Here is a 12,096-nt window from a genome sequence, read left to right as displayed (position 1 = left end):
CCGAAGTACCCAGAATCTGCAATCATCTGACATGACTTTGAACTTGATCCACTGTGTCCTTTTGTCTTCGATTCTGTGGCTCATATATTACCTCAGTCATGTTTTGCAGACAGCCTAATTTGAATGTAACCTTCACACACTGATGGGGGTGGCTGGAGGTCTGGTGGTAGAGACTTCCATGAGGATACTCAATGGGAGACTGAGGAGCATTTCGAAAAGGAAAAGAACCTCTGCTACTGGATGAAGAGGGAGTAAAACGTAGAGGATGGCTCAATAAGCGATTCTCAGTGGAAATAAGGGATGAAAATGGGGATGGCAGTGATGAGAACAGCCTGGGTTCTGTCACTAATCCTTGTTCTCTAGCTATGTCTTGTGAACCAATGAATAACCCACAGGAGAGAGGGACTAAAAAAAGTTAAACAAGAACATTAAATCAGAAAAAGCAATTTTAACTAAAATCTCTATAAAACACTTGGTATGTAAAGCAGCATGTTTTTGGTACTTATGTTAAAACTGGAACACACAAAAAAGCACAAGAAAACACCTTTCAGCTTCCATGTTGAATTCAACATTGCTTAAATTAATGGAAGCTTTCAGATAAGCCAATGCTCTGATATCAGCGTGAATTATTACTTGACTTTTTCCCTGGATCAGCCCACAAACTTAACCATGTTTTCTTCTTTCCCACAAAATTAATTTATTTGTACTTAAAACAATGATTCATTATTTCTCATGGTTCTGTGGGGCAGGGACGTAGGCAGGGCTTACCTGGTTAGTTTTTAAAAAATTAATTTATTTTTCAGTTACAGTTGACATTTGATATTATTTTATATTAGTGTTCAACATAGTGCTTAGACATTTTATAATTTATGTAGTGATCCACTGATTAATCTACTACCCACCTGGCATTATACATAGTTATTACAATATTATTCTCTATATTCTCTATGCTCTATTCCCGTGACTGTTTTGTAACTACCAATTTGTACATCTTAATCTCTTCACCTTTTTCACCCAACTCCCCAAACACCTTCCCATCTGGCAACTCTAAGTTTGCTCTCTGTGTCTATGAGTCTGTTTCTATTCTGTTTATTAATTTATTTTTTCTTTAGATTCCACATACAAGGTTTGGCAATTAAGCTTGTGAGCTTGTTGTAAAGATGTTGTTAACCATTTTTGATGTCAGAGGGATTATTCATTATGAATGTGTACCAACTGGACAAATAGTTAACCAAGTTTACTGTTTGAAAGTTCTGAAAAGGCTGTGAAAACGTTAGACAACCTGAACTTTTCACCAACTATTCATGGCTCTTGCATCACGACAATGCACCAGCTCACACGGCGTTTACGAACTTAATTGTCTGACCTCGTAAGTGAGAACATATGGTATTTTTCTGTCTCAGTTTGACTAATTTAAGTTAGCATAATACTCTCTAGGTTCATCCATGTTGTTGCATCTTAACCACTTTCTTGTGTTAAAAAGATTAGAGACAGTTTGGAGAGTGAAGGTTCTATTTGAATAATAGACTCAACAATTTTGGGGCCAAGGAGTTTTCTGGAAGATCCTAGCAAAAACAGTTGTACTTTAGCATTCTTCTTGGGGAATGTGCCACAAAAAGAGGGTGAAGACATCCTCTCCTGTTTGTCACCGATCACCAGTCAAGTTGTGTATTTTGAGGGCCCCATGCTGTTGATGGTGGTAATGCCCAGTGTTACCTGCTGGTAAATAGCAGCCATGCCTGGCAGACAGAGTGGAAATAGCATGGCAGACTAGCAAAAAAAAGGTGACTTTTGGAAGCTATATACCTTGGAGCGTCATGGCCAGTGGGAGTGGGGGTACCAAGAAGATATGATATTTTTACCCAGGGGGTACTCATCAGATTCTCTACAAACTGTGAGACTTTTCAGTGGACCTCACAGAGACACCTGGGAGAAAATTCAGAGGCTTCTGAGCTTCTATGTGAGCAGGTGGAGGAAAGTTTGTGGTGACTTGAATTTTGTTTGCTCTCTACTTCTCAGATTTTTTGATCCTACTTGAATTGCCTCTTTTGAGGGTTGGAAGCACATCTGTTTACTTGCAATTTCAAATATATACATCAAAAAACCACTTTTATGAATACTGGCATTCTTACGAATGATTGCAATATATTATCATTTTCTTAATTCTCCTAAAATAATAACATTCTCTGAATGAACAAATCACATGTTAACTGCTTTGTATTTCCCATTAAAATATTATAGAGTTGCTGTATTTTCTTCTTTGTAATTTTGCACATTTAGAAAAACTTTTTTATGAAGTCAGTTTTCAAATATTTAGTCGTCTCTTTGCCGCAATGACAAACAGCATAAGAGTAACAAGAGAAACAGAATGACTTCATCAGCAACCTTTTCAGTGTCTGTGTCTATCTTTTCTTAAGATCTTGTGTCCTTGAGTCTCCAGATGGCACTGTTGTCAGGAAGATCTAGGAAAATAGATGAGCTAAATATATTTTTATATCTGTGTTTCAGTTTATAAATCACTAGTTTTGTTTCTGAAATGTTTTTCAGGTCAAAGCAGTTTTAAGATCCCTCTTCAGCAGTTACTTGCCATTCCCGCCCTGTTCTTCCCATTTTCTGTGTGTTAGATATTTTTTCAGTCTAGAATTTATAGTTCCCAGTGCAATACCAAGAGTTTGTTGAGAATTCACTTTTCACTCCCTGGTAAAGTTGCTTTTAGCAACAACAAGAGTGCTTAATATTTTGTGTTACAGAATTTCTCATCAATCTGATTCCCCATAATCAGCACGATCACATACATATGTGGACTCACAATAGTGTGTGTGTGTTTTAAACCTTGATAAGAACACTTAACGTGAGATCTACCCTCTTGACACATTTTTAAGAATACAGTATAATATTGTTAAACATAGGCATGATCTCGTACAGATCTCTAGGACCTAATCTAGTGTCTACTTTTGCATTTAAGAATATTTCTGAACTCTTCTCCAGAATTTTTTTATTATGACATATTCTTTATTTTGCAATAACCTTTGCACAGATCAAATGTAGAGGGTGCCAAAAAAAAGGTATACACATTTTAAGAAAGGAAGAAACTGTATTAAAATTGTAATACTCAATATATACTGATAACAAAAGTTGAATACAAGTCATGCGAAGCAGTTTTTTGGCACCCCCGGTATAAATGTAAGCAGAAGCGTGCGCTTCTGTAAAAGCCAAACACTGTGTGCTTTCTTTCCATGCAAATGATGGTACATCTCTATTCTTGAATTACCTCTTTGGGTCAGGGTGAGCTTTTTTACATGTGAGGACAAGAGAGCAAATGTTTTCAGGTTCACACGATTTTGCAGAATTTATTCATTACTATTTCTTACAAATAGGATCTCCATTAGCATGACAAACAAAAAGCTAAATGGCATATTTTTTGTTGAATAAGTGATTTAGACAGTTGTATTTATAAATGACCTTGGGGTACTACAAGATCCTCTGTCCAAACCACCCTTCCCTGGGTCAAAACTCATTCTACTTTATCTTGGCCTCCTGTTTTAACAATAACTTTTGTGTTAAGGCATTGGTGCAAGGTCTCCTGGAGGCCCCTGTCAAAATGTGCCCGCTGCCTTGCAGGGACAGGAGGGCTGTTTCATTAGCATAGTCTGGCAAACTGCCACCATCAGTCATTTAACTTCTAGTAATTGAGCTCCTTTTATGTGCAAGGCAGTGTAGTCAAATGAGGAGAAAGGTGGTTCCCTGAGGACATAAAGGATTGTTAATTTTTAATGGCTGTGAAGGCAAAAAAAAAACCAACAAAAAAACCCCACAAAAAACCCCCAAAACAATAACCATGAAGAACGGGGAAAATGGAAGATTTCAGGGCACAGAGATATATAGATGCTTTGCGGCAACTGGGCTCACATACAACAGTGGGTATAAATGGGAAGTAGAATGTGGATGTAAATAATAATATTGAAATGGAGGCAAGGCATTTTTCTAGAGATCTTTGTATTCACTTAACAAACAGCTACTGACTACTTACAACGTGTCTGGCATCAAAGACTTCAGGACATTGAAGTAAACAAAGCTGGCAAAGTTTCTGCTTTCAAAGAACTTAATAGGCTAGTGGGACAGGCCCTAAACATACTAACAAGTAAATGTGTAATGGCAGAAAGTGATAAGGAATATGGAGAAAAAGAAAGTGAGGTGAGGAGGACAGCAAGTCTAGGGAAAGGGGCTGAGGCTACTGGGTGAAGGGGGTGTTGCTATTTGGTTTAGGGAGGACAGGGAAGGCCAGATGGAAATCAGGGTTCAAGTCCTGCAGCTACGGGAGGGAGCATTACAGGATTCAGGATAGGAACCGGAAGTGCAATGGTCAGAGGCAGGAAAACACTTGCTATGTTCAAAGAACAGGAAGGAGGTCAATATGACTTAAGGAGAATGAGCTAAGAAGAAAGTGTGGGAGAAGAAATGAGAGAGGAAGGGGGTGGGGCGCATGATGAAGAGAGAGCCTTGAAACCTGATGCATATTTTAGTTTTTACTCGGAATGAGCTGGTGATTGATTGGAGGACTTTCAGCTGAGGAGTGATATCACCAGGCATATTTTAAAAGCATACGCTGGCTGCTGTGTTGATATTAGACTACATGGGTCCAAGGGTAGAAACAAGAAGACAAGGAAGTATTACAACAATCCAGGAGAGGAGTGATGGTAGCTTTGATCTGAATTGCATTTGGTGGAGAAAACAATTAGAGTTCAGATTCTGGATTTTTTATCTGAAGGTAGAAGTAGCAGGATTTGCTGTTCATTAACTCAGACAATACATATTGGTGTTTTTCTTTCTTGAGGGTAGAGGTGTGTGGCGGTGGGCTCTGTGCACAGAAAGCAGTCACAAGTTTCCTGTAGCCAGGACTTGGGACTTGAAAGCGACAACATTCACAGTTACGTGGTCCTGGAGTCATGTGTAAAATCCCCAGTGCCTGAAATTGCCTATATGGCTACAATCTGTCCTGTGGAGCCCACTATGCCAGAGCATCTTGAGAAGACAGGAGCAGTTCTAGAGAGTCTCCATTAACAATCACCAGGTCCAGGCTCATTTCAAGAGCCAATGTTGGATATAGGGCAACCTACCATTCTCCTCTAGTTCCACTGTGGCATAGGGACTCAAATTCTGCTATAATCTTTTGGGAGTTGTGATGGCTAATTTGATATGTCAACTTGACTGAGCCATAGGGGGCCCAGCTGAAACATCATTTCTGGATGTGTCTGTGAGGGTGTTTCTGGATGAGATTAACATTTGAATCAGTGGACTCAGTAAATTGTTCTCAATGTGGAACTGTCATTGGCTGGATGTGTGGGGCCCAGTACTTGGGTCAGGACTCCATTTATCCATCTGTCCTCCATATGTCCCTTCTGTTATAAAGGGTACTATGATGATGTTTTGGAAACTCCTGGCATCAGTGTTAGCTTGGACCTTGTAGCTAAAAGTACAAGGAAAATGTGGGTATTCTCTGTTTCATAGTTTACATAGTTTACAGTTATTTGTGTAAATGTCCATAGTTCTCTTTGGGGAAAACTGGGAGAACCAGTATTGTATATCCTTGCTGTAGATTGCAGGATCCTTCTTCAGGTAGGTTGGCTGTCTCTTCAATTAATGGAGTCTGTGTCTGAGAACTAGCTCACACCTGAAAACGAGGGAAAGGGACAGTGATTTGTCCATTAGTATAGATGACATCAGTCTTCTGTTCATCTGCTTTTCATCTTTTTTTTTTTTAAAGATTTTATTGGGGAAGGGGAACAGGACTTTATTGGGGAACAGTGTGTACTTCCAGGACTTTTTTTCCAAGTCAAGTTGTTGTCCTTTCAATATTAGTTGTGGAGAGTGCTGTTCAGCTTCAAGTTGTTGTCCTTTCAATCTTAGTTGCAGGGGGTGGAGCCCACCATTCCTTGCGGGACTCGAGGAATTGAACCAGCAACCTTGTGGTTGAGAGCCCACTGGCCCATGTGGGAATTGAACCGGCAGCCTTCGGAGTTAGGAGCATGGAGTTCCAACTGCCTGAGGCACTGGGCCGGCCCCTGCTTTTCATCTTTTTAAAAAAAAATTTGATTATATATGACTATATTAGCCACAGCCCTTGCTGTCTGCCTATCTTGTCCTAGAAAATCACCATGGTTTATTAGACATCATTAGTGAATAGCTTTGATACCTATTATTGTAACTGTCCACCTTGCCCTTAAGGGCCTCTCGTGATTCAGTGCTGCCATTTGGCCTCTGGTATTCCAAATCTTACTTTTCCCACTGCTACACGGAAGTCAGTTCCATAACAGCATTCCTACCTTCCTAGACTACTGAGAACAATCACCAATAAGCTTCTTGAATGTGCCAGTGTCCTCATCCCTACTGTGTTTCTGGACCCTTAGTGAAGGGAGTGTTTTCTGGGACTTCCCAGGGAACATGGTCTCCTGGTGGAGTGTCAGGTTTCAAACAACTAGCTTGCCCACTTCTTTGAACCCACTTATCTCTTTTTCAAACTCTGCCAAGGAAGTTTGGGTATTCCTACCTCAATGAATGTGAGTCGTTTTTTCCAAACCTTCTAGGAACAAACCAAGCAAACTATATCAGGACTGGCTGCAGATGGCCCTGCTGAGATGTGCTCCATGACAATGAATTCTCCTCTATCCAGCCTAATAGTCTCCATTTTCCAATCCAGCACATTCACTATCCACTTCCAGGCATATTCTTTTAGTTCTTTCTAGCACCTATGAGCGAGATTCTGTCTCTCTTTTAGTGAATAATTTCTTTCCTCCCATGAGAGGTAGTATTTTGCCAACAAGATCATGAGGCTCTAGTAGACAGGAAGAGAAGGGTTGGCCCATCTTGAGGGACAAGTATAATCTAGCAAAACTTTGGTCTCAGTTGAGGCTTCTGCACAGTCTTCAGGCAAGAGAAAACTGTTACTGTCCAGTGGAAAGAATTGGGGCACTTTTTCAGACTTGGGGGGTTTGGAGCATTGGGAGTTCAATGATTGTGTGTGCATTCCAAGTATCTCTGTCCCAAGTCTTGGAATCCTATTCCTTCTCTATCAGGATCCTACCTTTAGTATCAGACAAATCAGCCTTCTTTGTAGCTTTGCTACTCTCATTCTTAAATCCTGGTCTTGGTCTCAACAGGGTCTTTCCTGCAGTTACAGATGATGCTGTTCTCTTTAAATGCTGCCATGGAGAACTTGTGGTTTTCACACAGTGCTGTGCATTGGTAATTGGCTGACCTAAACTTGTAATTTTCTTTCTCCAATCCATTAATTGTACTTAATAGTAACCATAACCCCACTACCCTCACTACCATATATCTCAAATGCTAGAGTTATTGTACAATTTAGTACAGCCCCTTCCTCTTGCATCCCATCCCAATTTACCACCTATGGGAGTTTTACCAGTGCCTCCTGGGTTTTTGTCACTATACTTACTACCAACCGTGGGGTTCCTGTTGCCATCTAGCCAGTATGTCATCCAACTTCAAAATCTGATCCTGAGAGTCAGTTTCAGGATCATTTCTGGTCTTAGGCTGGGTTTTCTAGGAGCAAACCCTAAAATAAGGATTTGTGTGAATATGATTTATGAGGAAGTATTCCCAGGAAGACTGGTAGGAGAGTGGGAAAGTAAGGCCAGGAAGAGAAAGTCACGCAAAGGTGAGGTGCTGGGCAAAGTACCCGGAAGAAGAACTTTGATTCATTCCCGTAGGGAAGACCAAGAGACAGTGTCGACATACCTCAGGACTGTCATGACCAGGAAGCAGGAGAGCTGGAGAATCTGTAGCTCTGTAACTCGGAGTCATTGGTGAAGGCCATTGTCACTGCTGGGAAATCTATTCCCAGGCAGTTCCAGTTCTTTGTATGCACAGGTGAGCGTTCTGGCCTCCTGAGGTCCATCCTCTGACAAACAGATGTAGTTCCTGGCTGTTGGGAGTGAAAACACACTGATGGACATAGCTGGTATGCATGAAAATGTAAAGAGAATTAAGATGCTGAGAGAGGCACACCCAGGCTGTCTTCCATAGGGCTTTGTCAAATACAATAAACAAATTACATATTTGTTTATTGTCTGCAGGACAATAAACAAATACATAATTATCAGAGAAAATGATATCTTTTGCTAATATTAGACAGCATAGATAGGAACCCTTTCCCACTACCTCTAGAAATTAGTCTCTAGAGTAGGTTTTTTAGTCTCAGAATTTCCAGATAATCTGTCTCACCGTTTAAATTTCACTGTTACTTAAACAACCCCTCCTTTTTTCCTCCTCCTTGTTCTTCTTTTTCTCTACTGTACCCATTAAAGACATTTAGGAAATGATGAGTCACTGACCATATTGTGGACCTTTACGGTGTTTTGCCCCCTAATCTTTTCTCTGCCTATAAATTTCAGCAATATTCTTTAAAGTATTTTTGAATGGCCTTCTTTGAAACTACTAATAGTGATCATTCAACAAAAATTTATTGAACCCTTTATATAGGCTTGACAATGTTCTAGCCACTGAGGTCCTCTAGTTGGTGAACAAAAGGAATAAACTAATATACAATATACTAAATGGAAATAAGGGCTATGGAGAAAAATAGATCTGCAGGGTAAGGGAGATTGGGGGTCCTTTGTGCGCTTGTACTCATATGTGTATCTTTGAAGGGCAATCAGGGCAAGCCCGAGGCTGAGGAGGAAGTGAGAGAAGATCTGAGGGAAATGTATTATGTGAGGCAGTAACAGGTACAAATGCCTTGAGCCAGGAGTATGTGTGATGTGTTCAGGGAACAGCTAGGAATCTGGCGTAGGAAATGGAATTGTTGGCTTGAATGGAGAGTACCAGGAGGAAAGGTGAAATTAGAGCAGTTGCAAGCAAAGTGGTGTGTGAGCAGCTGAATAACCAGGGTCTCGGGGACCCGTTGAAGGACTCTGTTTTTTAAGATAGGTGGTCATGGAAAAATTTGAAGGAGAAAGGCCATGATCTGACTCACATGTTAAAAAGACTCACTTTTATTGCTTTGTGATAAAGACTCTCTAGGGAGCAGAGGCAGAAATACAGAGGCTAGTCGCAATAGTCAGCAAGACTAGGCTGATTGCAATGGAACGGAGAAAACAGATCAGATTATGAAAAATGGTGAAACATTTGCTGATGAAATATATGGATTAGACATGGAGTTTATAATTTGACTGGTAGGAACATTTCATCTTTAAAAAAAACTCATCTCTAATTCATATTTCCTCAAATGTGTCATGGCTTCTAACATTAGGGAAAAAAATTTTCTTTAACAACAATCAGTTACAGAGAGAAATGCTAACACTACAGGCATTTCCTTGGGTTACTGATAGCTCATGATAACAATTAAGCAAGTAAGCATAGTTTTAGTCATAGTGAGAGCTACACAAAAAGCAAGACTTAGCCCTGGTTTTGATGAGCTATTTAATCCCTGATAATAATGAAGATATAAGCTTAAGATATTGGTTGTATATCATAATATGTCTGGAGAGAAGATTTCCATATATGAAACAGCTATGGAAAAACACATGTTCATGTGCACGTGCATACACACACACACACACACACACAGACACAGACACACACATTCTCTAAGTGATTTCCTCTGAGTACAATAAGAATTCAGAAATAAGATAAAAGCCAATCTGGGTTAAAGTAGTCATTGAAAGCTTCACTGAGGAAGTGCTTCAGAGTTGGCCTATTGTGAATGAGTGAACAATAATAATGTAAGTATGAATGAGTTTTCTTGAGATAAACATTTGTGTAAAAAGCGCTGGTTCTACAATATTCCCCTTCACCAGGATTTTCTGAATGGCTCAGTGTTGCTTAATCTGTTTTGGTTTGCAGATGATTTGAAAATTTAATAAGTGGTTGAAAATGCATATTAACAGAAAATTTTATGTACCGTTTAAGGAGTTCATATTAATAGATATTCTGAAGCTATGGGGTTCATGGATCCCAGATTGCAAACTGCTCAGAGCGTTTTTGAAGCACTTTATTTTTGCCTTAAAGCAGCGCCTATGCTTCAATATCCGTTTTACCCTAAATGTTTCAACCAAATTTACTAGACACCTTACCAAAATTAGAACATCTTAGATTCAAAGAAAAGTTACAAAATGGATTGACCCCATAGCTGGAGAATGATAAGGAGATCTGTAATAATTCCTTCATTTTTTGAGCAATAAAGAAAGGAAAAGATGCCTTGCTGTTTCTGAACACTCAGTTATGTCCCCTTCATAGAATGAGTAGGCATGCAGAGGATGTTGAATGCATTGTTATCCATGCATAGATGAAGTTTTTCAGTGAAATATATTTACCTGAGAGTGGAGACGAGAAAGGACATTTGAGGCAATCTGAGGAAAGATCCATCAACTAACAATTTTAAGGAATAAGCTAAAAAATGAAATTCAGATTTTCTGTACCCTAGAATTCTGCAAGCAATCACTAGAGGCGTCAGGTTATAGACTGTGAGGGTATCAAGTCCAGGTTTTTTTTTTTTGTTTTTTTTTGCTAGTAAATTACATATTACCTATGAGCTATTTATTTATTTACCTATTTCAAGCTCATTAAAATGCACCCTTTGTAGAACTCTCTGGGCACAGGTACAAAATAATAATGGTTTGGTAAGCTGTGTGCTCTGGAAACCCTGCAAGCAAGTCGATTCAGGTGGAATTGACACAGCCGAACTAGTACCTGTCAGTGAAGTGTGGGCTGACCTCCAAGGATGTAAGTGTCACCGTAGCAAAGCACTTTGTGAGCAGAGTGAGATGAACAGCAATTATCTCTTTCGGAATAGCAATCTTGGGGACAGTCATTTTCTCTCTCTGATTTCTGGGTTGAAAATTGTACTGCACACTTCAGGGAGAAGCTTCGAGTTTTATGTGGTGCATTATACTTTTCCATGGCACCCTGTGTAGGTATCTATATGGCAACCAGGTGAAATTGGTCTTAGCCAAGACAAAGTAGCAGACTGCATTGATTTGATTAGGATCTTATAAACAAGAAAAGAAGGTACAGAGGCAGTGCCGGCATTATGGAACCTGGCATATAAAATGGTTAAAAAGTATGATCTTGAGAATCAGGCAAATCTGTGTTCTAGTCTGGGCTTTGCCTTTTATGGTTACTAGCATGACTTTTTTGAGTACTGGTATCTTTATCTCAAAAATGGAAATAACAGTATTTTATTCCTAAAATTGTTTTAAAGATAAAACAGATAATTCATATCTATAGTTCTTAGCAGATTACCTAATATATTGCAAGCTTTCAATACATGTGTCTTTTCTTGTCAGTTTGACGTCAGACTTAATTTACTACTGTGGACCCTGCAGATTCTCTCTTCCAAGGTTGTCACCTTTTCTAGCTACTGCTAAGGCTGCTTGGGACTCTCTTCTCTACTCTCTGCACTACTGTGCCGTGGTGGGAATGTCCTTCCTGCTGCTGTGACAGGTGAGAGATGATCCCTGCATTCCTCACCTCCAGGGCTTCATGGAAGCAGGTGTATTTCCAGCCTAGTCTCTCAACTTGCAACTTTGATCTTTTCCCACGAAAATGGCACTATTAACATTTTGGTACAAACTTTTCAGACTTAGTTTCTATGACTTCGTTTCTCGTACATATGAATAAACTTAGAAAATCATGATTATGCTGTCTATACTGGTTAGGAATTTTATTGCATTTTATTTTATTGCATTTTATTTTAAAATCGAATCTCTTCATTTAATAATTGATTGTGAGGATTTTCCAATATAATGAAATATTCCTTCAACATAATTTAAAATGAGTTGTCCTGTTATTTTTTTTCTGAAAATGGAGACATCTTTATTTTAAAGTAGTACATGAGAAACACTTAACTTATCTCATGCCTCAAAATTAATTGCTCTTAAAAATTTCATTTTATGTATTTCAAGGTGCTTCTTCAAGTATCAACTATAATATATGTATATTTTACATAAATGTAGTCAGTTATACCACACATTTTAATCCATAACCTCTTTTTTAACTCAACAAAATATTGTGGACATATTTCAATTTCAACATAAAGTCTACCTTAAAAAAAGAAGAAAATAGTGTTTTAGTATATGG

The sequence above is a fragment of the Rhinolophus hipposideros genome, assembly GCF_964194185.1.
Source record: "Rhinolophus hipposideros genome assembly, chromosome: 16".
Lineage (NCBI taxonomy): Eukaryota > Metazoa > Chordata > Mammalia > Chiroptera > Rhinolophidae > Rhinolophus > Rhinolophus hipposideros.
This window is presented reverse-complemented; position numbering follows the sequence as displayed.